This window comes from Panthera onca, chromosome A1 (assembly GCF_046562875.1).
Source record: "Panthera onca isolate mPanOnc1 chromosome A1, mPanOnc1 haplotype 2, whole genome shotgun sequence".
Classification (NCBI taxonomy): Eukaryota; Metazoa; Chordata; class Mammalia; order Carnivora; family Felidae; genus Panthera; species Panthera onca.
The window spans coordinates 154707771-154733154 of record NC_138339.1 but is presented as its reverse complement, the minus strand read 5'-3'; the positions used below and the strand labels follow the sequence as shown (position 1 = coordinate 154733154).

General features: G+C 37.2%; 1 long non-coding RNA gene across 1 annotated transcript in view; it reads left to right on the top strand.

Annotated features, from left to right (window-relative positions):
* LOC145715534 (uncharacterized) overlaps positions 1-18351 on the top strand; it is a 99709-nt gene extending 81358 nt beyond the window's left edge. The window contains exons 2-3 of the long non-coding RNA XR_014137751.1: positions 14825-14906; positions 18011-18351. This is a non-coding gene — a long non-coding RNA (uncharacterized LOC145715534). The remainder of the gene's footprint in view (positions 1-14824; positions 14907-18010) is intronic.
* Positions 18352-25384: the final 7033 nt, after the last annotated feature.

Sequence of the window (25384 nt, the reverse complement as noted above, 5' to 3'; positions counted from 1 at the left end):
ATTTCCTTGATGATAAGTGATGTTGAGCATCTTTCATGTGTCTGTTGGAAATTTGGATGTCTTCTTTAGAAAACTGTCTATTCGTGTCTTCTGCCCATGTTCTAATTGGATTGTTCAGTTTTCAGGTGCTGAGTTTTTGTTTTCGTTTGTTTTTAGTTTATTTCTTTTGAGATAGTCAGAGACAATGCAAGCAGGGGAGGTGCAGGGACAGATGGAAAGACAGAAAATACCAAACAGAGCCAGATGCAGGATTTGAATTCACAAAACTCTGAGATCATGACCTGACCCAAAACCAAGAGTCAGATGTTCAACTAACTAAGCTGCCCAGGTGCCCCTCAGGGATTGAGTTTAATAAATTTTTTAAAAATATATTTTGGATAAGAACTCTTTATCAGATATATCATTTGCAAATATCTTCTCCATCCTGAAGGTTGCCATTTACATATGCTTATTGTTTCCTTCCCTGTGCAGAAGATTTTATCTTGATGAGGTCCCAATAGATTATCATTGTTTTTGTTTCTCTTGCCTCTGGAGGCTTGTCTAGTATGAAGTTGCTACAGCCAATGTTAAAGACATTACTGCCTGTGTTCCCTTCAAGGATATTAATGGTTTCCTGTCATAGACTCTAAGTATAAAGTTCTCTTTTGGCCAGCAAAAAAGTGGGACACAGGATGAGAAGCAAGAGATGGCTATGTCTGGGAAAAGACAAGAGCCCTGAGTAAGGGTCCTTGCCCCATATTTATTAATATCAGAAGGCTTACAAACATGATGGGCACACACAAAGAGACAAAGAAAGTGGGCACATTAACTTGGGGATGTGAGAGAAAAGCAGGATTTTGAAGATATATGGTGTTTAGAGTATGGGTCAATATAAAACAAAATCCTGGTGCTAGGCAGATGGGCCAATGGTTGTTAATGTCAGACAGGAGGTGCCATGTCTGTTTATCTTAGGTATCCTAGGGGATAAGGCAGATAGGGGTAATAACCTCAGAGTTAACAAGGCACCTTGTCTTTTGCTAACCAGTTCCACTCTGGGATGCTTCACCTGCAGTGCAACGGTCTGTAGCTCAATTTACCTGTTTACCTAACTTGGTCCTTTCCTCCTGTGACATCAGCTTTTTGCTATAGCACTAAATTGGGGGACGCTTCCACCCTGAACGTCTAATCTTGCTTACCTCACATACCTTTGTATTGGGTGCCTTTCCGCCCCTCTGGGGCCTTTGCCCCCTCTCTATTCTGGGGGCTCTGCACTCCCTCTCTATTTTGGGGTGCCTTTGCACCTCCTTATTCTTGGTGCCTTTGCACTTCCCTATTCTGTGGTACCAGTCTTGTTTACCCAAACTCTGGTGTAAGCATCCTATGACTATGTATTTCTTTATGCCTTGTGAACCCATGGGTGTAAACTCAGGGAATTTCTAAGCTTATTCCCCACAGTTTCCTATCCCACATTTAGGTCTATCATCCATTTTGAATTGAACAGATAAAATATGGTGTATTAATACAATAGAAAATACTAGGTAATAAAAAAAAAATTTAAAAAAATAATGTAGAACAGAACCAGCAGGCTCCCATCAATCTCCATCTCTAAGCTTACCAAAATCCTGGAGCCATGACATCCTGTTGACCTGACCAAGTAGAGGAAGGTTTTGTGCCCAGAGACCCAGTCATAATACTTTTTGCAGAAAGTACAATTCAAGTCACCTAGGATCTGTGAAGCTTCAAATGTGGCTGCAAAACATAGTCTCTATGGTAATGAGAAAGGTAGGGAGTCCATTGGCACCATCCTCACTTTCTTTCCTCAGAAAAAAAATAGAGGAATTTAGGAATCCCCTCTCATCAATGAAAGTTTTACCTCTGTACACAGGATACATCAGGGATGTCAGGAGTGCCCTGAATAGTACATGGAATGTTCTAAAAACTAGTAGGAGACATGAGATGTAACTCTGAAACATTATGATTGAGAAGATTTATCCTATCTTCCTTGCCTTTGTTAAAATTAAATTTAATGGGGGAAACTGTAGATTAGTGCTTGAATGTAAGAAGCTGAAAGTATCTCTAAGAAAGGCCATCTCTCTTTCAGTTTCAAAGAAGTAGAAGGCTTACAATTCAGAACCAAGACTTGAAAGGAATTATTATAAAAAGTCTACTTTATATGAAACTCTGAGTTCCAATCTTCCTACACAATACTGCCATATAACTACTGTAAAATTCAGCTCTGATTCACCCACTTTCCTGCTCAATCGTTTCTTCCTAACTCTTCATCTTCTACAAAAGGCAGCATGTAGGAGATATATGGCAAGGGACACACACATTCTGGTTCCCACCTGGACTCTCCCTTCTCATGAAAACTCCTCAGACTTCCTGTATGTGTCCCTTACCCTCTGCCCTTCCTCATCTTGCTCCTCTTCTGGGATCCTTCTGTTTCCCCATAACCATACCCACCCATTTTTTTGTCCATTACCATTGGCAACTATCTAACCCCCTATGCCTGACTCCTCATATCACTTTCTTTACCTTACCACGTCTCCTTTCCCTGAACAAACTTCTATGTTGGTTGCTATAAAACAGAGCTGTTAAAAGCATCCAACTAAAATGTGTTTCCTACAGGGCAGGTTGACTTATTGCTTACACTACTGGCAATTTTAATTGTCCTAAGCATATTGTCTTGCACTTAATCCAGGCTCTATAATCCTCTATTAATAAAAGTATGAATATCCAGAATGTCCTGGTCTGACTTCCCTACAGTTTGACTACTTTACCAAGCACTAAGCCAGGGTTCTGCATTACCAAAGCTGAAAATACTTATGGTTGACAGGCTGGTTGAGGATTTTTCATACACATGGGGTAACCAACTCATCAAAGAATCACTCGCACTGGCAGGGATCCCTGTTCCAACTAGTAATAAATGGTCCTGTGCCAACTTCTTGAAATAATTTATTAATCCATCCAGACTATTTTCAGAAATAAAGAGTGAGTAGAAAGCCCCTTTATTGTTATTTGGTCCTGGGTTTTATTAAGAAGGTGAAATGTTGTGACAAATGTTTAGACTAATTTTACCTAGAAATCAAACAAATAAATAAAAGTACAGGTAACTAAGAGAATGGGGGAATACAAAATAAATTATAGGTAATATCCATAAATTATTACCAGTCAATGATAACTCTGTTATGACACATAATGTCCTACTGTCTTGGCCCTACTACTTCAGAAACACACTTTTCCCCACCGACGTGCTGTCTGGGTTCTAATTTCTGAAACATGCATGACTTTGGAAGTCCTTATTATTTTTATATTTGTGTATATAGGGAATGATGTCCAAGAGGTTGATGTAAGAAGAACTTGCACTAACCACCTCCACAGACACACCAAATATAAACCTATTTATAGAACAATTATCCCTGAAGAACTGAGTGGTACTGAAGAACTACACAACAAATAAAGACAGCACACAGAGAAGGGCAAGAGAGATAAAGACACCAGACAGAAGGAAATTCTTACCCCAACATCATAAGATGCAGTAGGGAGGGATAGTACTGAGGTACCCTGAAGAGCTTCCTCTGACATGGGACACGGAATAAAACAATAAAAGCTGCATTTTATTTGGTAACTGGACTATAAAGGAACCAGTCCTATATTACTAGTAAATGGTCACAGTATAAATGACAGCTAGAATAAAAAGGAACCATCTCAAGAACGCTTCCAACAGCATGGGAGCAGTTAGAACTCTTTCCAATTTGGAAGGTCTGAGTAACCTTTAATGAGTTCCACAGTTTACATTCCCATCAACCTTGATAGTGTGAACAGAAGCAGTGTTCAGTTTACCCAGCTTCCCTGCTGCCTCACTGAGCTCCAGGCCCCTATCCCACACCAGTCATAATCATTCCACCGAGGTTACCCCAACACAGTGCACACCAAAATACTCCTGATTAGTATTCACCATGTCTCCGGCTGTTTCACCAAGATGACACAAGTACAAAACACACCTTATCACTCCTAGCCTACACCACTTTAATTCCCAGTGTCTTCCCAGAGTGCCCTTTGAGCAGAGTGGCTGAGGTCACCCAGCCCCCACCTGCCTCTGCTTCAGGCAACCCACCAGTGGTACTACTGCACAAGGAGCCCCAGGACCTGTTGGCTTGTATACACTATATTTAATTCTGTCCTGCTATGCCCAGCTTTCTGTGGAGAGTCCAGCCTGCCCCTGCCTACTCCTAGTTCATCTCCAGCTAATACAGCAGGGAATCCCCAGCAGAGAGCTCAGTGGGATGCACAGCCAACATGAACCACATATCAAGTGAGCCAGCCAAAGACAACAATCACACACAGCCTACAAATAGGATGTCCATATATAAGACCATTCCTTCAAGTTGAGAGGAAATACCTGTTCTTCCAGAGAGTGAAGCAAAAATAGGAGATATAAAGATGCTCCAAATGAAGGAAAAGACAAAAACCCAGGAAAAGAGCTAAATGAAACAGTAATAAGCAATCCACCTGATAAATAGTTCAAAGTAATGGACATAATGGACTGAAGAGAAGAATGAATGAACTCTTCAACACTCTTCAATTTGTATCTTCAAAATAGATACAAATTATATTTTAAAAGAATCAATAATTTTTTAATACTACAATAACTTAAATGAATAATACCCTAGAGCAAATCAATATTAGATTAGGGGATGCAAAAGAGCAAATCAGAAATCTAGAGACAGCTAATGGAAAACACCCAAGCTGAATAGCCAAAAAAGAAAAAAAGAGAAAATATTTTTAAATGAGGATAGGTTAAGGAATCTTTTGTTCAACATCAGGTAAATAAAAATTTTCACTATAGGGTCCAAGAAGGAGAACATAGAGAATGAGGCAGAAAACTCACTTGAAAAAAAATAATGGCTGGAAACTACCCCAGCCTGGAAGGGAAATACATGTCTAGGTTCAGTAAGGTCAGAGTGTTTCAAACAAGATGAGCACAAGGAGGTTCACAATATGTCACATAATAAAGGAAATATCAAATATTAACGATAAAAAGTAATTTTGATAGTAGCAAGAGAAAAGCAATTAGCTACCTACAAGGGAAACCCCACAAAAATATCAACTGTTTTTCTTTTTCTTTTCTTTTTTTTTTTTTTCAGCATAAGTTTTGCAGGCCAAAGGGAGTGTCAAGATATATTCAAAATGCTGAAGGGGAAAAAAAAACCAAAAAAACAAAAAAACAAAAAAACAAAAAACAAAAAACAAAAGATGGCAACCAAAACCAATTACCTGGCAAGCTTATCATTCAGAATTGAAAGGGAGACAAAGAGTTTCCAGACAAACAAAAGATAAAGGAGATAATTACAATTAAACTGGCTTTACAAGAATTTTAACCCTTGTGGGGGAGACGGTGATCCTGGAAAATTACTCAGTGCCATTAGGAGGTTCAAGGCCAGGGCTGAAATCCCAGCTGACACCTTGGGCATTGACTTTTCCAAAAATATCTTGGGAGAGCATATCACAAAACAAATACCATTTATTGTTCTTTATTTATTTATTTTTTAATTTTTTTACATTTTTTTAATGTTCATATATTTTTGAGAGAGAGAAAGAGAGAGACCGAGTGTGAGTAGGGAGGGAGAGAGAGAGAGAGGGAGACGGAATCCAAAGCAGGCTCCAGGTTCTGAGCTGTCAACACTGAACCTGACGTGGGGCTCGAGCTCACAAACTGTAAGATCATGACCTTGGCTGAAGTCAGACACTTAACCGACTGAGCCACCTAAGCTCCCCAAAGCTTTTAAGTTTTATTTTTTTTTATTTTTATTTTTTTATTTTTATTTATTTATTTTTTTAATATATGAAATTTATTGTCAAATTGGTTTCCATACAACACCCAGTGCTCATCCCAAAAAGTGCCCTCCTCAATACCCATCACCCAACCTCCCCTCCCTCCCACCCCCCATCAACCCTCAGTTTGTTCTCAGTTTTTAACAGTCTCTTATGCTTTGGCTCTCTCCCACTCTAACCTCTTTTTTTTTTTTTTCCTTCCCCTCCCCCATGGGTTTCTGTTACGTTTCTCAGGATCCACATAAGAGTGAAACCATATGGTATCTGTCTTTCTCTATATGCCTTATTTCACTTAGCATCACACTCTCCAGTTCCATCCATGTTGCTACAAAAGGCCATATTTCATTTTTTCTCCTTGCCATGTAGTATTCCATTGTGTTTATAAACCACAATTTCTTTATCCATTCATCAGTTGGACATTTAGGCTCTTTCCATAATTTGGCTATTGTTGAGAGTGCTGCTATAAACATTGGGGTACAAGTGCCCTTATGCATCAGTACTCCTGTATCCCTTGGGTAAATTCCTAGCAGTGCTATTGCTGGGTCATAGGGTAGGTCTATTTTTAATTTTCTGAGGAACCTCCACACTGCTTTCCAGAGCGGCTGCACCAATTTGCATTCCCACCAACAGTGCAAGAGGGTTCCCGTTTCTCCACATCCTCTCCAGCATCTATAGTCTCCTGATTTGTTCATTTTGGCCACTCTGACTGGCGTGAGGTGATATCTGAGTGTGGTTTTGATTTGTATTTCCCTGATAAGGAGTGACGTTGAACATCTTTTCATGTGCCTGTTGGCCATCCGGATGTCTTTTTTAGAGAAGTGTCTATTCATGTTTTCTGCCCATTTCTTCACTGGGTTATTTGTTTTTTGGGTGTGGAGTTTGATGAGCTCTTTATAGATTTTGGATACTAGCCCTTTGTCTGATATGTCATTTGCAAATATCTTTTCCCATTCCGTTGGTTGCCTTTTAGTTTTGTTGGTTGTTTCCTTTGCTGTGCAGAAGCTTTTTATCTTCATAAGGTCCCAGGAATTCACTTTTGCTTTTAATTCCCTTGCCTTTGGGGATGTGTCGAGTAAGAGATTGCTACGGCTGAGGTCAGAGAGGTCTTTTCCTGCTTTCTCCTCTAAGGTTTTGATGGTTTCCTGTCTCACATTCAGGTCCTTTATCCATTTTGAGTTTATTTTTGTGAATGGTGTGAGAAAGTGGTCTAGTTTCAACCTTCTGCATGTTGCTGTCCAGTTCTCCCAGCACCATTTGTTAAAGAGACTGTCTTTTTTCCATTGGATGTTCTTTCCTGCTTTGTCAAAGATGAGTTGGCCATACGTTTGTGGGTCTAGTTCTGGGGTTTCTATTCTATTCCATTGGTCTATGTGTCTGTTTTTGTGCCAATACCATGCTGTCTTGATGATGACAGCTTTGTAGTAGAGGCTAAAGTCTGGGATTGTGATGCCTCCTGCTTTGGTCTTCTTCAAAATTACTTTGGCTATTCGGGGCCTTTTGTGGTTCCATATGAATTTTAGGATTGCTTGTTCTAGTTTCGAGAAGAATGCTGGTGCAATTTTGATTGGGATTGCATTGAATGTGTAGATAGCTTTGGGTAGTATTGACATTTTGACAATATTTATTCTTCCAATCTATGAGCAGGGAATGTCTTTCCATTTCTTTAAATCTTCTTCAATTACCTTCAGCATACAGATCTTTTACATCTTTGGTTAGATTTATTCCTAGGTATTTTATGCTTCTTGGTGCAATTGTGAATGGGATCAGTTTCTTTATTTGTCTTTCTGTTGCTTCATTGTTAGTGTATAAGAATGCAACTTATTTCTGTACATTGATTTTGTATCCTACAACTTTGCTGAATTCATGTATCAGTTCTAGCAGACTTTTGGTGGAGTCTATCGGATTTTCCATGTATAATATCATGTCATCTGCGAAAAGCGAAAGCTTGACTTCATCTTTGCCAATTTTGATGCCTTTGATTTCCTTTTGTTGTCTGATTGCTGATGCTAGAACTTCCAGCAGTATGTTAAACAACAGCGGTGAGAGTGGACATCCCTGTCGTGTTCCTGATCTCAGGGAAAAAGCTCTCAGTTTTTCCCCGTTGAGGATGATGTTAGGTGTGGGCTTTTCATAAATGGCTTTTATGATCTTTAAGTATGTTCCTTCTATCCCGACTTTCTCAAGGGTTTTTATTAAGAAAGGGTGCTGGATTTTGTCAAAGGCCTTTTCTGCATCGATTGATAGGATCATATGGTTCTTACCTTTTCTTTTATTAATGTGATGTATCACGTTGATGGACTTGCAAATGTTGAACCAGCCCCGCATCCCAGGAGTGAATCCCACTTGATCATGGTGAATAATTCTTTTTATATGCTGTTGAATTCGATTTGCTAGTATCTTATTGAGGATTTTTGCATCCATATTCATCAGGGATATTGGCCTGTAGTTCTCTTTTTTTACTGGGTCTCTGTCTGGTTTAGGAATCCAAGTAATACTGGCTTCATAGAATGAGTCTGGAAGTTTTCCTTCCCTTTCTATTTCTTGGAATAGCTTGAGAAGGATAGGTATTATCTCTGCTTTAAACGTCTGGTAGAACTCCCCTGGGAAGCCATCTGGTCCTGGACTCTTATTTGTTGGGAGATTTTTGATAACCGATTCAATTTCTTCGCTGGCTATGGGTCTGTTCAAGCTTTCTATTTCCTCCTGATTGAGTTTTGGAAGAGTGTGGGTGTTTAGGAACTTGTCCATTTCTTCCAGGTTGTCCAATTTGTTGGCATATAATTTTTCATAGTATTCCCTGAAAATTGTTTGTATCTCTGAGGGATTGGTTGTAATAATTCCATTTTCATTCATGATTTTATCTGTTTGGGTCATCTCCCTTTGCTTTTTGAGAAGCCTGGCTAGACGTTTGTCAATTTTGTTTATTTTTTCAAAAACCAACTCTTGGTTTCGTTGATCTGCTCTACCGTTTTTTTAGATTCTATATTGTTTATTTCTGCTCTGATCTTTATGATTTCTCTTCTTCTGCTGGGTTTAGGCTGCCTTTGCTGTTCTGCTTCTATTTCCTTTAGGTGTGCTGTTAGATTTTGTATTTGGGATGTTTCTTGTTTCTTGAGATAGGCCTGGATTGCAATGTATTTTCCTCTCAGGACTGCCTTCGCTGCATCCCAAAGCGTTTGGATTGTTGTATTTTCATTTTCGTTTGTTTCCGTATATTTTTTAATTTCTTCTTTAATTGCTTGGTTGACCCACTCAATCTTTAGTAGGGTGTTCTTTAACCTCCATGCATTTGGAGGTTTTCCAGACTTTTTCCTGTGGTTGATTTCAAGCTTCATAGCATTGTGGTCTGAAAGTATGCGTGGTATAATTTCAATTCTTGTATACTTATGAAGGGCTGTTTTGTGACCCAGTATATGATCTATCTTGGAGAATGTTCCATGTGCACTCGAGAAGAAAGTATATTCTGTTGCTTTGGGATGCAGAGTTCTAAATATATCTGTCAAGTCCATCTGATCCAATGTATCATTCAGGGCCCTTGTTTCTTTATTGACCGTGTGTCTAGATGATCTATCCATTTCTGTGAGTGGAGTGTTAAAGTCCCCTGCAATTACCACATTCTTATCAATAAGGTTGCTTATGTTTATGAGTAATTGTTTTATATATTTGGGGGCTCCGGTATTCGGCGCATAGACATTTATAATTGTTAGCTCTTCCTGATGGATAGACCCTGTAATTATTATATAATGCTCTTCTTCATGTCTTGTTACAGCCTTTAAGTTAAAGTCTAGTTTGTCTGATATAAGTATGGCTACTCCAGCTTTCTTTTGGCTTCCAGTAGCATGATAAATAGTTCTCCATCCCCTCACTCTCAATCTGAAGGTGTCCTCAGGTCTAAAATGAGTCTCTTGTAGACAGCAAATAGATGGGTCTTGTTTTTTATCCATTTTGATACCCTATGTCTTTTGGTTGGTGCATTTAGTCCATTTACATTCAGTGTTATTATAGAAAGATACGGGTTTAGAGTCATTGTGATGTCTGTATGTTTTATGCTTGTAGAGATGTCTCTGGTACTTTGTCTCACAGGATCCCCCTTAGGATCTCTTGTAGGGCTGGTTTCGTGGTGACGAATTCCATCAGTTTTTGTTTGTTTGGGAAGACCTTTATCTCTCCTTCTATTCTAAATGACAGACTTGCTGGATAAAGGATTCTCGGCTGCATATTTTTCTGTTCAACACATTGAGGATCTCTTGCCAATCCTTTCTGCCTGCCAAGTTTCAGAAGAGAGATCAGTCACGAGTCTTATAGGTCTCCCTTTATATGTTAGGGCACGTTTATCTCTTGCTGCTTTCAGAATTTTCTCTTTATCCTTGTATTTTGCCAGTTTCACTATGATATGTTGTGCAGAAGATTGATTAAAGTTACATCTGAAGGGAGTCCTCTGTGCCTCTTGGATTTCAATGCCTTTTTCCTTCCCCAGTTCAGGGAAGTTCTCAGCTATTATTTCTTTAAATACATCTTCAGCACCTTTCCCTCTCTCTTCCTCCTCTGGAATACCAATAATGCATATATTATTTCTTTTTAGTGCATCACTTAGTTCTCTAATTTTTCCCTCATACTCCTGGATTTTTTTGTCTCTCTTTTTCTCAGCTTCCTCTTTTTCCATAATTTTATCTTCTAGTTCACCTATTCTCTCCTCTGCCTCTTCAATCTGAGCCGTGATCATTTCCATTTCATTTTGCATCTCGTTTAAAGCGTTTTTCAGCTCCTCCTGACTGTTCCTTAGTCCCTTGATCTCTGTAGCAAGAGATTCTCTGCTGTCCTCTATACTGTTTTCAAGCCCAGAAATTAATTTTATGACTATTATTCTAAATCCACTTTCTGTTATATTATTTAAATCCTTTTTGATCAGTTCATTAGCTGTTGTTAATTCCTGGAGATTCTTTTGCGGGGAATTCTTCCATTTGGTCATTTTGGATAGTCCCTGGAGTGGTGGGGACCTGCAGGGCACTTCCCCTGTGCTGTGGTTATAACTGGAGTTGGTGGGTGGGGCCGCAGTCAGACCTGATGTCTGCTCCCAGCCCACCGGTGGGGTACAGTCAGACTGGTGTGTGCCTTCTCTTCCTCTCTCCTCAGGGTGGGATTCACTGTGGGGTGGCATGGCCCGTCTAGGCTACTTGCACACTGCCAGGCTTGTGATGCTGGGCATCTAGTGTATTAGCTGGGTTGAGTAGGCAAGGTGCATGGGGGCAGGAGGGGCAGGCTTAGCTCGATTCTCCTTCGGTGATCCACTTCAGGAGGGGCCCTGTGGCAGCGGGAGGGAGTCAGACCTGCTGCTGGAGGGGTGGCTCCGCAGAAGCACAGCGTTGGGTGTTTGTGGGAGCAAGCAAATTCCCTGGCAGGAACTGGTTCCCTTTGGGATTTTGGCTGGGGGATGGGCGAGGGGTTCAAGCTCTATTCTAAATGTAAACTGAAATGAAAATTTATGGGAAACCATCCATCAAAGGTAAGCAAAACCAAGAAAGCAACAAGCACTCACTGGAACTCTGGCAGTCTGTAACACACGTGGATCCTCTACCTGCAAGTGATTGTTTAAATAGAGGATCTAATCAAGGGTAACCTGAGCCTTAGATGGTCCAAATGGGGTTCTTTTGACATGTCTAAATTGATTTTCTTGAGTGTACAATTTAAGAGAGCGGCTACAAAACTAAACTATCTGAATGGGAACCATACTTTAACTGGTGTATAGTAACTTTTAAAAGAGATAGTGATAAGCTGCTTTCATTACAGGAAACTAATGAGACACTTTTAGAAGTGATAGAAAAACTGGAAAAGGGCCCAAAACAACTACTGAAATTCTTTTTCTCCCTACCTTTCTATACCTACTTCTAACTGAACTCGTATTTTGACTCGTTTACCCTACCTCCACAATCTTTTTCTTCTGAAAGCTCTAAGCCTCATAACCTAGCTACCAAAGACATAAAGGTTATTGCAGCTCCATTCAATGAAAAGCTCATTATAGGGAAAGGTGAATCAGCCCTCATTTATGCTCCATGAACAAGGACAGAACTTAAAAATCTGACTAAGGACTTGCCCAACGTATTGCAGATCCCTATAAGTTTGTTCAGGAATTTTACCTTATTTTAAAGGCAAAGAAGTCAGGGTATCATGAGTTATAGTGACTTATGCATATGCTGATTCTGACAGCAAAGCCAAAGTATAAATGAAAAACATAGAAATGGAAAAATCCTATAGAGGATTTTCCTAAATATGAATCAGCTGGTTTAGAAAGAGATATATTACTCATAGACTATCTCAGGCAAAATCTACTATATTCCCTAAAAAATTGATTGGGCTAAAATTCAACAATATAAACACAAATAAGGAGAATACATGTTTGATTTTTTATGATTTTAAAGTTTTCAGGGATGTCTCCTGTAAGTTTTCAAAATCATCAAAATAACCCATTGCTAAATTCTACCTTCTCAGAAGACTTAGATGAAGAGTTGGCTACTGTCATTAGACAATGTGTTGTGGAATGGGCCTCCTTAGCCACTTCTGCCCTCATATCTTTTCCATATCAGTCACCATATCAGGTGACTGATATGCAAATAGCAAAAGAGAAATCTAAACCATTCAAGGTCATGAATTTTCAACTTCAACAGTTAACTAAAGCTCAGAAAAATATCATTCCAAAGGATAAAATAAAATTCAACTTATGACCATACATGTTATTATTATAAAAAGCTTGGTCATATTAAAATAGAGTGTCATAAATTGAAATGGTATTTGAAAACAACATAATAAAAAAGAAATAATAGAGGTGATAATATAAAATCAAGAGATATCCCCCTTATTCCTTACCAATACTTTAGGAGAAATTGATATTAATATAGATGGTGAAATTAATAAGGCCTTCAGGGACACAGGAGACACATTATTTGTACTTAACCCTACTGTGATACACTGCCCTCTTTAAAGAAATTATCCAAATGATAGGGTTTCAAATCAACATCTCCAGGTATATAAATCTAAACCTATGACTTTCCCACTCAGAGATGTAACAGGACAATATATTTTCCATTTGGTACATTGTGATCCAATTCATCTAGTTGGTGATGATTTTTTTACAAAAATAAAATACTCATATCTCTTTCTCACAGAAAGGAAAATTGCGTTTAAATTCAGAAAATATAATTGAAGCTCAAAAGGATATTTCTGCAAGGGTTATGGTTTTATGTCAAGCTAATAAAGGCTGTAAAGTTAACAAGCATTTCTTATCTCAGGTGCCAGAATAATTATGATCCTCTTCTTCCAATGATATAGGAAAATTTAAGTTTGCCCCTCCAATAAAATAACTATAGATGAATCCAAACCATTGCCCAGTATTTTCAAATATTCACTAAAATCTGAAGCTATAAATGGAGTTAGGACAATTATTCAAGATTAATTAAAAAGGAAACATTCCTTGTAGTACCCCTTGTAACACTCCAATATTTCTGGAACAAAAGCTCATGATAAAGGATGGAGATTTGTCAAAGATTTGAGATCCATAATCACCATTGTCATGCAAACACACCCTATAGTTCCTAATCCTCATGCAATACTTTCTGCTATACCCACTGATGCCTAGATAGATAGATAGAGATATAGATATGACATAGATATAGATACAAATATAAATATATAGATATAGATATAGATATAGATATAGATATACAGACAGATAGATATGTTTTTTTTTTTTTTAACCAGTTTACCTACGTGGTGCTTTTTCTTCTTTAACATTCATGCAGGTAAGGATAGTCAATATCCATTTTCCTTGTCTTGGGAAGGTCGTCAATATAATTGGACTGTAATGCCACAGGGATATTTTTCTCTGATCTTAAGAGCTGATTTAGAAGAAATGAATTTTTCCTGAACACTCTACTCTTATTCAATATGTAGATCGCCTACTGCTATGCTTAAACACAGAAACAGATTCTCAAAAGGACTCTATTTTTTGTTGTTGTTAAAACACCTGGCCTCTCAGTGCCATGAAGTCTCAAGAAACATATTGCAATTTTACTTATCTATAGTAAAATACCATCAAAATAGGATGATATCAAAAGATGGCCTATTGACAGATGCTGAAAAAATAAGAGGAATTTTTTTTTCCATCTGCCCAAAACCAAGAGATAATTAAGAGGATTTCTAGGGCTTATAAGCTATTGCCAAAACTAGATACCTAATTTTTCCTATTATAATTCAACCTTTATGTAATCTATTTAAGATAGTGGCACCTGGGTCTCTCAGTCAGTTAAGCATATGACTCTTGATTTTGGCTCAAATCATGATCTCATGGCCCATGGGTTCAAACCTGTGTCGGGCTCCACACTGACAGTTCATGGCCTACTTTAAATTATTTCTGTCTCCCACACACAAATAAGTAAACTTTAAAAACTCTATTAAGGTTAAACCAATCTGGACCCATGATCTGGACCCCTGAAGGACAATAATCTGCAGAAACACTAAGGTATATATTAACTCATACCCTAGTTTCAGGTCACCTTAACTATAAATTACCTTTTTTCCCCTTTATACATGAAAATAGAGGGCATTACCTATGAGTATTAGCTCAAAAACATAGTGATTACTATCATCCACTAGGATATCATAGCCAGCAACAAGATTCAGAGGCTAAAGCGTCCCTTCACTCTTGTTTAAGGGCTATTTCTGCCACATCCCTCCACTGTAAAGCCACTGGAGAAATAATTATGAGCTCTTCTTTAATTATCTATGTGCCTCACTCAGCTGAAGCCCTTCTGAATGCTTATTATACCCAACATTTCTCTGCTAGCCGACTTGCTTCTTATGAATCATTCTTATCTGCAACTACCATCACCTAATGCAATGTCATATTCTGAATCCTCCTTTCACTTTACTACCCACACCAGAGGGCACTTAACACGTTAATACTCATGATTGTATTATGTTAACTGATTATCTTCTTACACCGGGAAATTATTTACAGGGAATGCCTCTTGATAATGAAGATCTAACATGGTCCACCATCAAGTTTTATATAAGGATGAACAAGGACATTACCAAGCTGGGTATGCTATCATATCACTACCTGATATTATTGAAGGCTCTTATTTACAAAGCATTAAGTAAACTCAACAGGCAGAATTGATAGCTCTCATTAGAGCTTGCCAGCTAGCAAAAGATAAAATTGCTAATATGTATAGTTACAGCCATTATATTTTTGGAGTCACTCATTACTTTGGCATACTATGGAAATAAAGAGAATTTCTGACCTCTACTAGACAACCTATTAAAAAAATGGAAAATAAGTAGCCCAATTACTAGAAGCTATACAATTACTAAAACAACTTTCTATTAAAAACTTCTTGTACATGCAAATGCAGACACCACAGAAGTTAAAGGAAACAATTTAGCTGATTCAGCTGCCAACCTGGCAGCCTTGAAGGTGGACTTGACACATATTCTTGAATGTTCCTTTAATCTCTATTCGTTTTCATTAAAAAAAAAAAATCTTGGGGCACCTGGGTTGTTCAGTTGTTTAAGTGATCAACTCTGGATTTCAGCTCTGGGCATAATCTCATGATTCAAAAGATCAAGTCCATGTTGGGCTCCATGATGACAGCATGGAGCCTGCTTGGGTTTCCTTCTCTCCCTTGCTCCCTGCCCCTCCCCTGTTTCCTTTTACTCTCAAAATAAATAAATAAACTTTAAAAATCTTATTTTGAAGGCATAAGAAAATATTTCTAAGAAAAAAAAAGGCGGGGTCGAATTAGACTCCCTATCACAGATATGGGAAGGGCCAATAGAAAACCCATTGTTTCTCTTAGCTCTCAGATGCCCCTTTTATTATATTTTCATCAATTAATTAATTGGGGACCTGAAAAATAACAGGGAAAACAATACATTTGGAAAATTCTCCCAAAAGCTGCTTATAAGCTATATAAACACTGTACAATTTGTCTTAAACACAATTACTGAGTGGATCTCAAGGTCTTTTCCATTCCCAAAGAGTCCCTTTGAAATATGGCACATCGACTGTATTCATTTACCACTTACTCAAGGATATAAATATGTTTTGATTATGAGTTACATGTTTTCTCATTGGGCCAAAGTCTTCCCCTGTTAGAGAGCTGCTGCCTTCACAGTAGCTAAAATATTAACTGAAAGTAATTATTCCTGATTGGGTAGTTCCTTCAGAACTACATAGTGACAAAGTCTCCCATTTCACAGAACAAATAATTGAAACAATATGCAATATTTGGCCAATAATGCAGCATTTTCACTGTGCTTATCATCCTCAATCTTCTGGATTGGTAGAAAGAACTAATGGCGCAATTAAAATTTAATTAACAAAATTTTCTGAAGATTTTAACCAACCATAGCCAAAAGTTCTTCCACTGGTGTGTTTGATTCTCGGGTCTACTCCTTTAGCCAAACATCAACTTTACCCATTTGAAATGATAACAGGATGACCTATGAGGTTTAAAAAAGGGTGATATGAGCCCACCTTATTAAAAGGGAATATACTATCCTATTGTCAAGGCCTAATTCAGGCCCCAAAACAAAGTACTGGTTTGATTTCTGACTTCCTAAATTAGTTCTCAAATGAAGGAGAGAGAGACAGAGAGAGAAAGCAAAGGAAAGAACCTCACCAGGTACTCTTAAAATATTCCTGTGCTTCCAAGTTAAGGGAAATAAGCTCACGGATCCATGTTTATCACTTTAAAAAAGTCACCTTCACCTGAGTGGACTTCAACTCCTATTTATGACACTGGGCTCCTCCTAAAGCAACATTTGCTGTTAACCAGGATGAGAAACAGACGAAAACTGAGTAGACAGCTAATCCCCAGATTGAGGACCAAGCCTGTTCTATTTTTCAGTATGCTTTGCAACTCTGTAAACTTAGATTATCATAAGCCTGCATATTTATCTCCACCCTCTTTTCTATTACACCGTGATAAAATCTTCTGTTTACATGCTAGATTTACTAATGTCACCGGAAGAGCACCACAGCTATACACTATACTGACAACTTACACCACATGTTTATGACTCCATAGAGTAGTTCATATAGGCATTTAACTTTTGGTGCCTACTTATTTGGATATATGTATTATAGGAAACACATGCTAGGATTAATGTTCTAATAAATATCACCAAATTCAAATCCTACCTGTATAATTTATAATACTCAGCAAACTGATCACTGTGTTTCAATAAATTTGGATGATTTTTTTTGCAATAGACTGCAGAATATGAAAGACAACGATTAGCAGTAGCTTGCCCTAGCTGCCAAAATATTCAATCTATACACAAGCCATGCTGTTTGGATGAAATAGATTAAGACAAATAAACAAAAGAAATAAAAACATATAAAAAATAAAGGAAAGAAAAGAGTAAAAAACCTATTAGGAATAAATTGATGGTCAAAACCTCCCCCATATACTAATTCAAGTATAAGACCATGAATGTTATGGGAAGCCTTTTGATACACACAAAACAAATTGTGCTTCAAAATAACTAATACCAAATTAACTTTGACATGGGGAGCTCAAAATTTTTGGGTTCAAAATTTGTACCCAAACTGTACTTTACAATGGCAACAACACCTATGGTGGATTAATCAACATTAGCTCCAAAGAACAAAGAGCTTTGGGAGCCTTGGGGTTGAACTTGGAATTTTAGGGTAAACAGAATTTGTCTTTACTAAGCAAAGGTACACCAAAAAGGAAAACAAATTTGTAGAAAAGGGGAAACTAGAGTGGTTACTTCAAGATGAGAGTCAAGGTTGTAAAGCTACCTGGGCTGATAACTTAGAAGTAATAAATTGGATAAACCAAGCCCAAAACCTTATGGAAACAAATGCCTGCACTCAGCAATGGGAAAGGGCATGAAGTTTAATGAAACAAGGTTTATATGATAGGTTAATTCATATGGAATCAAAAGTGGCCATGGCAGTGGTCATCTGCATTAACAACAACAGCCCCAAATATGACTTTATGAAAATTACATAGTCTTCCTAACCTATGGAAAATTACTAAACAAACTTGTAACTTATACTTTTGTTCTGTCACTGTCTTGATGCATAAATTAGTCACAAATAATATTTGTGATGTTGAATTTGTTGATATTGGGATGATTATTAATTCTACATGTATTCTTATTGGAACAGGATTATCTTTACTGCATCATAATACCTTTTGGACCTGGATATCTACATATGTTTGTGAGATGAGAAAAGGGATATAGCTCTGTCCAGAAAAATAAAGGAGTCCAGAATTTACAACAGCCAACTTTATTGTTATAACACCAGCTCAATCTAACATATGGCAAAGGAGTAAAGGAAGGTTCTGTTGGGGGGGAGGTCAACAGAACACCTCTATAAAAATCTTGATGTTGTATTTTAATGAAACCATGTTTCCCCATGATTTCACCTCTATTTGGTATAAAACTAGATTTGTCACACAAACACTATTACCACAGGTTAATAAAAGTTTTACCAACATATATACATATGTTGATTATCAGATGTTCTGGGAAGTACAACTACATACACCCAAGATATAGTATCTATGAAAACCAATTTGACAGAGAATATGTACAAATAGTAACTAATAATGTAATTAAAATGTTAATCAATTAGCACAAACATTCTATAAAGTACAAAAATATGTTGACAAAGAAGAAAACAAGTTTTACAATTAATTCAAGAATATAAAGAGAGGATACAATGGTGGAAAAGCATGTATACCCTGGGCTTGTCTTATCCCTGAAATGCAGCTACTTCACCACCAAACCATTTTGATTAATCTGAGGATTAACACAACATCTGCATAACCTGAGTCACAGAACTCAGCATGTATGCAATGTGGAGAAGTGAACTGGGGGAAAGAAAAGCCAGAGAAAGTAGGGAGTGGTTTTCACAGAGAGACAACAGGGAGAAAATGAAACCTGGAAAATGCAGCACATCAGATTGTGCAATAATCCCTCCAAAAGTATCTGGAGAGAAAAACACAGATGGAGTGAAAATACTCACAGGGGAATGAATAAGAAATCTTTCTCCAAAACAATTGACAGGGAGAAAAGAGAGTTTCAATACCACCAGGATTCTATAAACAGTGGAGCACAGAGTCTGAAGTTTCAGAGCTCAGTGCCTGGCGATGCTCTGGTGAAGAATTAAGGACCAGACTGTGAGGTCTGAGGGATCCATGTGCAAAACAGGGAAAAATGATTGCCCTGCTTGGGGATTATTTGATAGAGGCTATACATTTTCCCCACAGACAAAGGTCCCAGTGGACCCTGGTGAGCAGCCATATTTGCTAGTATTGGGACTAAGACACCAGAGTGCAGCGTAACCTGATGCCAGCTGTGTTGTCATAATCTCTGAACCTCTGTTGCTGTGTGATCACATGAAAATTTTCTGGGGCATACAAACACCTGGACATTGCTCACTGAGGCCCTCCCACAGAAAATAGGCTTGAGTCCAAGCCATGGGTAATCTCTGAAGGGTGGGGTTTCGAAACACAGACCTATCTGAAATAAAACCCTGGTATGAGGTACCGCCTGGCAGATGGACAGTTTGGACAAGGACAGGCTAGAGGTGGGGAGATGACAGAAGCCTGAGGCAAAGGAGGGGTGCTTGATTGCATGTCAGTGAGAGCTTGAAGTACCTATACCAGAGACTAGGGAGCTGGGTGAAGCCATTTCCACCTCCTCTGCACATGCACATGGACACCACATTGACCCATCCAATTAAAGTAAGTAGCGCCATCTAGTGGAGAGCTATGCTGTTACAACAAACCCTGATGATCTGTGCCTTCCAAGCACAACCCCCAGAATACCATTACAAGTCAGTCAACCTCCTTAGTGTACAGACTATAGAGGGCTTCACAGTTTTAATTCTAGGGGAAACTGGATGCAATGTCATTAGGGTTTATTCTGTTGGCTGGTTCATTTATTCTTTTTCATTTTCTTGCTTCTGATTTTGCTTATATTATTTTCTTCATTCTTTCTTTTCTTTCTTTTTCTTGGATACAGAAAGAGAAAAAATATTTTTATTCTTTTTACATTATTTTTATGGTTTTAAAATGTTTCTCCTATTTCTTTTATTTAATTGTGTTATTATTATTTTTTTTAATTTTTAGATTTTTTTTCCTTTAGATTTTTCTCTAGTCTATAAACCTTTTTTCAACAAGCAGACCAAAACACACCTAGGATCTAACTTCCTTTATATGATTTTTTGTTTTGTTTTAATGTTTTATTTTTTATTATTTATTTTGTTAATTTTGTCTTCAAAATAAGAAAATAAAGGAATTCACCCCAAAAGAAATAACAGGAAAAATGACAGCCAGAGACTTAATCAACACAGGTATAAGTAAGATATCTGAAATAGAATTTAGAACCAGGATAATAAGAATACTAGTCGGGGTTGAAAAAAAGCATAGAAGACACCAGAGAATCCCTGTCTGCAGAGATAAAAGAAAAAAAAAATCTTGTTAGGCCAAATTTAAAAATGCTATAACCAAGATGCAATCTCAAATAGATGCCATGTCAGCAAGAATGGATGAAGCAGAGCAGCGAATCAGGGATATAGAAGATAAAATTATGGAGAATAATGAAACATAAAAAAAGAGGAAAATAAAGGGAAAAGAACACTATACAAGACTTAGAGAACTCAGCGACTTATTAGAAAGGAATAACAACTGAATCATAGGTGTCACAGAAGATGAACAGAGAGAAAAGTGTGCAGAAAGTTATAGGGGAAAACTTTCCTAATCTGTGGAAGGACACACATCAAAATCAAAGAAACACTGAACTGCCTTTAGATTCAACAAAAACCAAACATCACAAAGGCTTATTATTGTCAAATTCACAGAATACACATAAGCGTAAAGAATCATAAAAAGCCACAAGGAAAAAAGAGTCCTTAACTTAACAAAGACAGATGAAGTTCACAGCAGACCTATCCACAGAAACTTGACAGGCCATAAAGGAGTGGCAGAATATATTCAATGTGCTGAATCAGAAAAGTATGCAACCAAGAATTCTTTATCCAGTACTGCTTTCATTCAAAACAGGAGAGATAAAGAGTTTCCCAGACAAAAACTAAAGGAGTTTGTTACCACTAATCCAGCCCTGCAAAAATGTTTAAGGGGGGATTCTTTAAATGAAGAAAAGATAAAACAAAACAAATCAGACCAAAAGCAACAAAGACTAGAAAAGACCAGAGAACATCACCAGAAACTCCAATTCTATATGCAACACAGTGGCACTAAGTTCATATAATTCAGTACTCACTCTAAAGGTAAATGGACTAAATGCTACAAACGAATGAAATACGGTATAAGAATGGATGAGAAAATAAGACTCATCTATATGCTCCTTATGGGAGACACATGTCAGACCTAAAGACAACTTCAGATTGAAAGTAAGGGGATGGAGAACTATCATGCTAATGTTCATCAAAGGAAGCTGTAGTAGCCATATTTATATCAGACAAACTAAATTTTAAAATAAAGACTATAAAAAGAGATAAAAAAGGGCATTATAATTAATGGGTCTATCCACCAAGATATCTAAAAAGTGTAATATTTATACCCCCAATGTGAGGCACACAAATATATAAATCAAATAATCAAAAACATAAATACATTTATTGATAATAATACCATAATAGTAGGGGACTTCAAAACATCACTGACATCAATGGACAGATCATGTAAGCAGAAAATCAACAAGGATACAATGGCTTTGAATGACACAGTGGACTGGATGGACATAACACATATATTCAGAACACTTTTTCCTAAAGCAGTAGAATACACATTCCTCTCAAGTGCACTTGGAACAGTCTCCAGAATATATCACACACTGGGTCTCAAATCAGCCCTCAACAAGTACAAAAAAAATCAAGATCATACCTTGTGTATTTTCACATATGCAAAACCACGGAACTCGAAATAAATCACAACAAAAAATTTGGAATGGCCATGAATATTTGGAGATTAAAGAACGTCCTACTAAAGAATGAATGGGTTAATAAAGAAATTGAAGAGGAAATTAAAAGGTACATGGAAGCCAATGAAAATGAAAACACGACCATTCAAAACCTTAGGTACACAGAAAAGTCAGAAGAAGGAAGTAAATAGCAATCCAGGCATTCCTAAAGGTGGAAGAAATGTCTCAAATAGACAACTTAACTTACTCCTAAAAAAATCTGGGAAAAGAAGAGCAAATAAAGCCCAAAACCAGCAAAAGAAGGGAAACAATAAAAATTAGAGCAGAAGTCAATGATACAGAAATTAAAACAAAAACAAACAAACAAACAAACAAACAAAAACCCAGTAAAACAGATCAATAGAACCAGGAGCTGCTACTTTGAAAGAATTAACAAAATTGATAAGTCCCTAGCCAGATTGATCAAAAATAAAAAAAGAAAGGGCCCAAATAAATAAAATCATGAATGAAAGAGGAGAGATCACAATCAACACCCCAGAAATAGAATCAATAAGTAGAATAATATGAGCAATTATATGCCAACAAATGGGGAAATCTGGAAGAAATGAACAAATTCCTAGAAACATATAAACTGCCAAAGCAGATACAGGAAGAAATACAATAAATTGATCAGATTGAAAAGAAATTGAATGAGTTGAATAAATAATCACAAGTGTCCCAATAAACAAGAGTCCAGGACTGGATGACTTTCCAGGGAAATTCTACCAGACATTTAAATAAAAGGTAACACCCATTCTTTTGAAGCTTTTCAAAAAATTAGAAATGGAAAGAAAACTTCAAACTCTTTCTAAAAGGACAGTATTACCTTGATTTCAAACCAGAAAGAGACCCCAGTTAAAAAGAGAACTACAGACCAATTTCTCTGATGAACACGGATGCAAAAATTCTCAATAAGATACTAACAAATCAGATCCAACAATACATTAGAAGATTTATTCACCATGATCATGTGGGATTTATTCCTGGTATGCAGGGCTGGTTCAAAATCCACAAGTCAATCAATGTGATGCATCGCATTAATAAAAGAAAGGATAAAAACAACATGATCTTCTCAATAGATCCAGAGAAAGCATTTGACAAAATACAGCATTCTTTCTTGATAAAAATCCTCACAAAAGTAGGGATAGAAGGAACATACCTCAAGGTCATAAAGGCCATATATGAAAGACCCACAGCTTACATCATCCTCATTGGGGAAAAGCTTAGAGATTTGCCTCTAAGGTAGGAACACAAAAGGGATGTCCACTCTCACCACTGTTATTCAACATACTATTAGAACTGCAGCCTCAACAATCAGACAACAAAAAGAAATAAAAGACATCCAAATTGGCTAGGAAGAAGTCAAATTTTAACTCTTCCCACACAACATGATACTCTATGTGGAAAACCCAAAAGACTCCACCAGAAAACTTCTACAACTGATACATGAATTCAACAAATTCTCAAGATATAAAATCAATGTACAGAACTTGTTTGTATTTCAGTCAACCAATAACAAAGCAACATAAAAAGAAATCAAGAAATTTATCCCATTTACAATTACACCAAAAACTATAAAATAACTAGGAATAAACCAAACCAAAGAGGTGAAAAATCTATATGCTGAAAACTCTAGAAAGATATGAAAAAAGTTGATGAAGACACACACACAAACATGGAAAAACATTCCATGCTCATGAGGTGTAAGAACAAATATTGTTAAAATGTCACTACTACCAAAAGCAATCTACTTATTTAATGCATTCTCTATTAAAATAACACCAGTATTCTTCACAGAGCTAGAACAAACAATCCTAAAATCTGTATGGAACCAGAAAATATCCCTAATAGCCAAAGTGATGTTGAAAAACAAAACCAAATTTGGAGCTATAACACTTCAGGACTTCAAGCTGTATTAAAAAAACTCTAATCATCAAGACAGTATGATACTGGCACAAAAACAGACACATAGGTCAATGTATCAACAGAATTAAGAACCCAGAAATGGACCACAAATGTATACATGTGGACCCTAATCTTTGACAAAGTAGAAAAGAATATGCAATGGAAAAAAGAGTCTCTTCAGCAAATGGGAAAATGATAGTGACACGCAGAACAATCAACCTGGACCACTTTCTTGCAACAAACACAAAAATAGACTCAAAATGCATGAGAGATAAAAGGCATGAAGCCATTAAAATCATAGAGGAGAACACAGGCAACAACTTCTGTGACCTCGGCTGCAGGAACTTCTTACTTGTCATGTATCCAGAAGCAAGGGAGAAAAAGAAAAAGTGAACATTTTTTATTTGGACCTCATCAAGATAAAAACTTCTGCACAGGGATGGAAACAATCAGCAAAACTAAAAGGCGGATGGAATGGGAGAAGATATTTGCAAGTAAAATATGGGATAAAGTGTTAGTATCCAAGATCTATAAACAACTTATCACAATCAACACCCTACCCCCAAAACAAACCCCACCAATAAACCAGTGAATAAATGGGCAAAAGACATGAGTAGACAATTTTCCAAAGAATATTTCCAGATGGCAAACAGACACATGAAAAGATGCTCATCACTCATCATCAGGGGAATACAAATCAACACTACAATGAGACACCACCTCACACCTGTCAGAATGGGTAAAATTAACTAAGGCAATGACAGATGGTGGCAAATATTAGGAGAAAGAGGAAAACTTTACACTGCTGGTGGGAATGCAAACTGGTGCAGATAGTCTGGAAAACAGTATGGAGATTCCTCAAGAAATTAAAAATAGAACTACCCTATGGCCTACCAATTTCACTACTAGGTACTTATCCAAAGGATACAAATTGCTGATTCGATGTGGCACATGCACCCAAATGTTTAGAGCAACACTATCGACAATTGACAAAGTGTGGAAAGAGCCCAAATATCCATCGACTGATGAATGGATAAAGAACGTGTGCTATACATATATACAATGGAACACTACGCTGGGATCAAAAAGAATGAAATCTTGCCTTTTGGAACTATGTGGATGGAATTAGAGTGTATTATGCTAAGTGAAATAAGTCAGAGAAATATATATATATGATTTCAATCACATGTGGAATTTAAGAAACAAAAAAGATGAAGATTTGGGAAGGGAAGCAAAAATAAGATAAAAACAAAGAGGAAGACAAATCATATAAGACACTTAAATACAGAGAACAAACTGAAGGTTGCTGGTGGGTTACTGGGTAGGGGGAAGGGCTAATGGGTGTTGAACATTTAGGAGGACACTTATTGGATGAGCACTGGGTGTTTTATGTCAGTGATGAATCACTAAGTTCTATTCCTGAAATCATTATTACACTGTATGTTAACTCACTTGGATTTAAATTAAAAAAAATCAAGTTATATGTGATTAATTTTCTGTGTTGTTTTCCTGTTTATTTAAAGCCATTCCACCATTGCATTTATTTTTTCAGGTGTAACTTATTGGAGCTCTTTTTCTGTCCATATAACATTGTTATGAATTCTATATCAAATGTAAAACAAGATAATCTAGACCAAACACACGT